The sequence below is a fragment of the Pseudomyrmex gracilis genome, unplaced genomic scaffold, assembly GCF_002006095.1.
Source record: "Pseudomyrmex gracilis isolate BER0280 unplaced genomic scaffold, ASM200609v1 scaffold_24, whole genome shotgun sequence".
NCBI classification, from domain to species: Eukaryota; Metazoa; Arthropoda; class Insecta; order Hymenoptera; family Formicidae; genus Pseudomyrmex; species Pseudomyrmex gracilis.
The window spans coordinates 937,935-945,886 of record NW_018020608.1 but is presented as its reverse complement, the minus strand read 5'-3'; the positions used below and the strand labels follow the sequence as shown (position 1 = coordinate 945,886).

The following is a 7,952-nucleotide window of genomic DNA, read 5'->3' as shown; positions in this document are numbered from 1 at the left end:
CGATGCACGCTTATTCGCGGATCTTTGTTAATTAAAATCTCAGTAACTATTGCAAATCTAGCAAAATGGTATAAGACTTTTTGACTCAGTTTTACTCCTTCTACCTGCCTACGAGAGATTGTACGGCCATTCTGGGACACCCTGTATATACATATATACATATATACACATATATATATATATATATATATATATACACACATACATGTATATGTATCGGTGACCGGTAATCTCTTTAAAGCTTCGATTTGCCTTTCAACATTTTCGACAAATCGAATTGAATTCCCGGAGCGATACGAAAAACTCGAAAATTCGGTTTGTCATGGGTAAACAAGTCTATATCTATGAAAATCGATTTATCAAGCACGGCTGCATCGTTTGAATTTGAGAAACGAGAGAAAGAGGTAGAGCGGAAAACCGATTGCGTGTCGCAAGAATTCACGCAACCCCAAACCCGATCCGATTGAAATACTTCACGACGAATTCGCGAAAGGATCAAAGCACTTAAAAAAAAAAATTCAATTACAAACAAGCAAAAAAAAACATCTAACTATAATCTTCAGTCGCAAGTTATACAACAGTTACGTAACGAGCGCAAATAACACGTTATAATTGTTAAACACAAAATTATTCAAAATCGACCAAACTTCGCCAATATTCACCGCGAGGTTATTCCATCTTTTTTATTATGTGTATTTTAATATGAAAAAAATAAAAAAATAAACTCGTAATGATAACATTCGCAAATCCGATTACAACAAACGCCAATTAAATCCGCTTAGAAACGAACGCATAGGAACTAATTAGTCGTGCGAATGATTAGCTACGACGACGACGACGACGACGACGGCGACGACGACGAGAGCATAGCAAGAGGGGTGGGAATCGAGCGAGGCATTTGTGATTTCACCGTAGTTCCAAAGAGTCTCAAAGAGCCTGCAGAGACGATTACAAAGAGAGAAAGAGAAAAGGAGTGAGAAAGAGAGAGACACACACACACATACACAGAGACAGAGAGAGAGAGGACAGAATGGCGCGTTTTCCAGGATTGTAAACAGCGCATCTTGTTTGCTGTAACTTGTATTTTCGCCCTTCGGCGCTCCGTATAAAATCAAGCAGAGACGATTCGCGTTCTCGATGGTTTATAAAATAGCGAAACAACGCCGACGAACGTCGAAACTCCATTACGGTTTTTTTTTTGTCAGAGGCAAGCGGGACGGAAAAGCACATGCGATCAGAATCTGCCTCTCTTTTATAACACGCACAAACTTCCGTACGTACATACGCGTTTGTGCGCATTTTCTCGCACTTCTTTGAACTAGTCCACGCGGCTGAGGAAAATCTTAACTCGGTAACGATTTCCACGTTCTTATTGGGTCGCGAGATATTCGCCCGGAACGAACTCGACATAATTAAATCGCAGCTGCGGTCTTTTCAGATTACTTTTGATGACTGAAGTTTTTTTTATCAACGTAAGTTTTCAAAAAGTCCGACTTTTTCAGCGGAATAATCGCGGATCATAAAAGAAAGAAAGGCGAGAAATACTTTCCGAGTTTTGCTGTTTTTCTTTTTTTTTGGAAATCGGCTCGCGGGATTTGAAATGTGACACGCAGTCAGAATTAGCAACGAAGAGAGAGAGAGGAAGGGGCAAGATTTACGGGTCCGCGCTCGTGAGTTCCGGCAATAAGAAGTTATTCCGTATATCTTGCGAGAGATTTATCGTGACGACTCTTTCTCGCGGGATACGAAGTTTCGGCGAAAGTTTCACCCAAGTGTCTGCGCGCGAATTCGAAAATTACCTCTGTATATCATATCGCGCGTATAATCGCGTCTTAACATCTCATTTCGCCGGATATCCATTTACGTACGTACGTACGCACATACGCGCGCGGGGGGCGCGAATAAATTTATAAATTAGCGCCCCCGAATCGATCTCTTTTTTTACGCAATTAAGACGTCGAATCTCTTAATCTATGCTAATTAAGTACATTATTTTTTGCAATCGAACTCGCCCCTATATCGAGCGCGCATCAAATTGCGATCGGATTTTCGAGAATTTCAAAATCCGATTACTCTTGAAAATCTAAATATTGGAATATTCGTAATAGTGGTATAAAAGCACGTACAATTATCGGGAATATACCTAGTGTAACGCGGACGACTATAAATTTAATGCGAGCGTGTGCTGTGCATTGTTCGCATTAATTTAACATTATAATCCCTCCTCTGCGGCTTATGTGAATAACATTATCAGACATCGCTCTCGCGCGCATAAAAGCACCGTCGAGCGCGAGCGGAGAATTCTTCATCGAGACACGTTTACCCAGTCGAATTTATATTTTATCGTCCGCACGCGGATCGACCGCAAAAAATTTCCTAACGGCCAAATTACCCCGCCGGGAGGAATATTTCTGCGAAAACGAAGAGCAAGCTCTCTCTCTGTGTGACATTTTTCCGGGGACACACGCTCAAAAGCAAAAATAGCTCGCGCTGCGACGCACCGCCGCGCCGGTTCGAATTCGAAAGGTAACGTTGTTCCTCAAAATATATATACCGTAAAAAAAAAAAAACCTCGGATCGTCGAGCCGGAGCGTTACATTAATTCGCATTTTTGGTGACGAAACTTTACCTCCCCTCTCACCCCGATCTCCGGTGTGTGCGGTTTCGCTCGTTTCGCGTGTTGCGCGCGCGTGAATTTTTCCTCTCCTTTTTTTCCGCGCAACCTTTGAAAATATTTCGCCGGGAAAAAATGGACAAAAATCGTCGCTTTGACAAGCCCCGATTACCTTAAAAATATATTAAACGCGGCGAACGTTACGCGCGCGCGCGCGCAACTACATGACGAATTGATCAACTTGCGGGATAGGTCGAAAAATTGGCTTTTACCGTGAAAAACGGCTTTGCCAACGGATTTCCCAGGTGACACTCGACCCGCCGGAATATAATCGCAACGACAATTTCGAACGCGCAATTAACAATGCATTAAAAGCGCTCTGAGAGAACACGCCGCGCGAGATATAATTCATCTATCTTTTTTTTTCCCTCCTCCTATATTTTCTTGATAAGAAAGCGATGAAAGTGCATTATCGTCGATCACTCTCCGGGCTTTTTGTCGGTTAGCTCTTCTCTGATGTCGCGCTGATGGATTATACGAAGCCGCTATATAAGAAAGCTGATAAGGGGATTGATTTGAGCGCGGTGGTGATTACGGTATTTCACGCGCTCTCTAATTTCACACATTTCGGATTTATCGTTCGCGATCATTTATTTATATTATTTGCAAGCACACGGACACACAAAGCGTTTCGTGAAATATTTTGCGTTCACAGTGCTCGGTGAAATATATTATATCGCATTCCTTTTGTCGCGAATTTTACTCAACTATTTGTCGATTAAGTATGAAAGGACGCGTATGCGCGTATATATACACGCGCGGTATGACCGACCGATATTTCCGCATAAAAGATATTGTGCGAATAAATGATAAAATCGGGCAACGAACATTCTCGCATTAAAGGCACGTGATTATTATTGCGCGTGATTTTGTGTGATCATTTTAATGAATTCATATTATATTGATAATATCAATAAAGCCAAATTAATAAAATTATTATAAGCATATATATGTATATGTTCTTACATACAATATAATATATTAAAATTTGACTTTCAATATCGACACATTGTTACCCACGTGTTCTTCGTTATAAATTATTAATAAGTTTTATATTAATTTTCGTGCGTGAAAATTAATCACAGGTCTCTCTCAATAAAATCCCAACGCGATAAAAATCTGCAGGAAAATGCACGGCTGAATTTTCTCTTGCTTTGTTTTGTTTTGTTTTGTTTTGTTTTTTTTTTTAGACGGATGCTGCGCGTTCGTGCGGGACAATTAGAAAGTACGTAAGCGAGAAATCGAGCTGCCATTTCGACTTCTCGCTGCCGTAACTAGAGATTGCCAGAGACAGGCGGAAACCGTCATTGTAATTTGCTTGGTAATTTGTAACTAATTCCGCAAAATCGCCACAAGGAGGAAGAGCTGTAGCACAATGTTCTCCCGCCGACTACGAGGGAGAGTTCTCTCTCTGCCTAACGAAACCTCGTTTATTGCGGCAGAGACGATTATTGTACGTAACAACGCGCTAAATAAGCGCGCGCGCGCGCGCGGAACCGACGAATTCGAAGTAAACCGATAATTAGTGCGTTCTGAGACAGACACGTAATTATTCGCGACGTTTGCGTTATATTAAATGCGTGCTGCATCAGACGACACGTTATACGAATGTTCCGTAACTGCGCTCTGTGATCGAAGTTGGAAAATTCAATATTTTAGGAAAGTTGCGAGCGTTTGTTCACTTTAACAACTAAAACTAAAATCAACATTTTCTCTCTCTTCCTCTCTCTCTCTCCTTCCCTTTTCTACGTGTAATTAAATAAAATATCTTCTTACGTTCATCTAATATATATAATTTAATAAAATGACCTTCTTGTGTTTGTGTAAATCAAGAAACTGTCGGCGCAGATAAAACAGCGAGAGATTCGAGAAAACTCGGGCGACAACGGCTAAAACAGCGCGAGAAACAAAGACAGAGTAACTATTGATATATCTATTTGAGCCAAGGCAATCCTGATAGATATCCTGCCAAACACGGATGCGATATATATATATATATATATCTCTCTGACGAACTAACACGGAAGATGGAGCGATATCCAATAAGCCTCAAGATCGTTCGACAATTCGGCCGTCGCGCGGAAAACAATAAGATCTATCTCGTTTTCTCTTGTGCGCAGCGAGCAATTGTATCGGCAACAATATCGTAATAAAATATATATATATGTATATATATATATATCGAAATAAAAAATATCGAGAGGGATATCTGTCGAATGAATCAACGAGATTTATACGAACGCGCGTTCGCAAATAAAACGATATATATATACAAAGAATTTTACCGATGAGGTTACAACATACAAATCGAGAAGGTTGTAAATTCTATGAAACAAAAAAAAACAAAAGAAAAAAAAATGAGAACACGCTCGGGCTCGATTCCGAGCACGATTTCGACGTGCACAACTCGCTCCCGGTCCGACCTAACTCAGTCGTCGGATGTATGCACAGTCGTCGTCGCCGGAGCGAGGAGGCGGCGCAATATTGGGGGTTTGCAGGCTTCGTCAAGTATTTACTTAGGCCGCGTGTTAGACGCGCCAGCGAGAAACGGAGACCGCGAGACGCAAACCGAGAGCGAATACTTTATTATAGCGCGCCCAGCCAGTCTCTTGAAATTACAAAGGAAAGCCGCGCGCGCGCGCAGCTTGATGTACAAACGAACACGCCGACCGCGCAGCGAAAACAATTTTACGCGACTCGAGAGTCGTAGTTCTTGAGAGTCGTTCGAGGGAATTTATAGAGAAAATATTTCTCTTTCACAACATACTTTCTCGTGACTCCTCTTCGCGAGCGTCAATAATCCTTGACGATTCATATAATGTACTTCTATATATCATTTAATTAAGAATAAAATTGTAAATTCAACGGTGGAATTTTCGATGTCTTGTTTTTTTTTTTTTTTTTTTTTTTTTTTTTTTTTTTTTTTTTTTTTTTTTGTTCAATATTTTTTCTGGACTGAATTTATGCTTGCTCTCCTTCCGGAAAAATAACGACAATCGCGCGAACATACAACCTGCTACAACTATGTTACATTGTGTCCGAAAACGAACTGCCGCAATGGTCATTTTTTTTTTTTTTTTTTTTTTTTTTTTTTTTTTTTTTCGGTTTCATCGCGGAAGTGGCGCGCGGCAATTTTCATCAGACGATTTGCGCGCTGATCGGACGCCATTATACTCTGTTACCATTCGTTTTACACCAGGGACGTGCCAATGATCTACGCTGTCGATTACACCGGTAATTTCAAGCACGTAGCAGCGTCCCGCTTTGTGGGTGTCCACAAAGGTCGGCAAACAAATGGGAACGCTCATTGTATATCGATTGTGTTGGCATCGATCGCGGATACAATGGAAGATAATTGAGCATGCACATTACGACAACCGGATATTCAAATCCGAACCCTATCACTTAAGAGAATAAAACTGAGAGTGTCAAGAGTTAGTTTGTCTCTTGACTTTTGATCCTCCCGCGATCTTTTCACGCGTACGATTGTTCGAAACGAAATTAAATGACTTTTGTGAGAGAAAAGAAAGAGCGACCCCGCCAGATTTTGCGCGAGAATTTGGAGAGAGAGAAAACGCAATAAATAATATAAAAGCTCTTCTCTCGTGTTTGCTCTCTTTCTATCTCTTTCGCGCCCATGAGCTAAAACATTTGAAAAATCAAATGATGTTTTAATGGACTCCGGGGCGAAGTGCACTCTAGACACTCGGGAGAGAATTCAAAACCGGCAAAAACAAATTTTCGCGATGGAAAAGGCAGCTGGTCTGCCTCCATTAGCGGAGATCGGATCTGGTCCGGACTTTTCTAATGAGAAACCCATGTGAGAATGATCATTAGAGCTCGAGGGGACAATGAAAACGAACGACGCGTTTCTTTCTTGTCGACGCAACCAATCGACTATTTTTCTCGTTTCAGATGTTTTTTTCCGGCTTTTCCGGGACGCGGAAACTCTCTCGTAGCAAGACTAAAGTAATCAGAAATTTTACTATCTGATTGAACAACGGTATAAAAGTATTTTCTAAAATAATAATATTTAAAAAATATAAAAAGTAACGTAAGAAGTAAATATTTTGGTAAACATATATGTAATTAAATACGTTTAATTAACAATTAGATAAATTTTAATTAATTTCTCTCTCTCTCTCTCTCTCTCTCTCTTTCTCCCTCGGATTTTATTTACATCTCGCGTATAAACAACGAGAGAAACAATTTCTGTAACAAAATTTACCAACATTATTCGAACCTGGACATTGATATAATATCAATGAACTTGTGGCGCAAAACATCATCTACATTTAATTATCATACGCGTGACGTACTAATGCAGTTATTAGCAAGCGCGGGGGCTTTGATCATTATCCGGAATTACGCGCGACCCGCGCATACCGTCGCGCATTGAAATTGTTCCGTTCGCAATAGAAAAAAATGGTCGGTTAATGGCGCGCATATTGCGTGTAACAACCATCTACGATCTCTATAACGCGTCGACATACAAATTCCCGCGCCAGAGAGAGAGTAGAATGTCGCGGGGACAAAAAAAAAACAGCTCGACATTCCATTAATAACAACGTTTTGCTTTGCGCAGTGTGAAATACAGACACTTCGCCATTTCCTTTAATATTTACAATGTGTAGAAAAACAACAACAAAATATAAAAACATGGATTTTTATAAAGGCTATTTTTCTAAAACAAAGCGCGGAAATGATAAAACCAAATGTAAACACAATGCTCCTTTAAAGTTTCTCTCTCTCTCTCTCTCTTCGATACATATATACATATATATATGTGTATACCTCTCTAACGCAATTTCATCCTCTCCATCCTCTTCTGCACGGCATCTACAATTCTCTTATCGAGCAATGGTTTAGACCAGACCAGACCGAAGGACGTGGCAATTCGACGGCAGCGCGTTGCGTCGCCTGCCGACGCCGTTCGCGGCGTTCGCGAAGTCGGCAAACCGCGGAATTTACGGTGGCTTCGATTCACAGCAAACAGCATGTAATCCTTGCGCTGTTTGCGCCCGAAGCCCCGAGGGCAAATAAGGGACGGTGAGGGAAGGGATTACCGAGAGAGGTACGAAGAGCAAGAGCAGGTATACGAACGAGAAGTTCGGAGAGACGGGAAAGAGGAGGGAACGTACTGTGATCCCCTCGGCTTTGCGCGTGCAACGCGATTCCTCTCCTACCCCCACGTCTCACCCCACGCCCCCTCTTAGAGTGTCGTTGTCGTCGTTGCGCTTCTGTAATCGCACACCCCGTGCCTCGCGACACGTAAATT

The 7,952-nt window shown here is 41.3% G+C and overlaps 1 protein-coding gene across 1 annotated transcript in view; it reads right to left on the bottom strand.

Annotated features, from left to right (window-relative positions):
• The window catches only part of LOC109852109 (von Hippel-Lindau disease tumor suppressor), a 52,270-nt gene that overhangs the window by 2,950 nt on the left and 41,368 nt on the right, over positions 1 to 7,952 (bottom strand). The gene's annotated exons all lie outside the window — the stretch shown is intronic.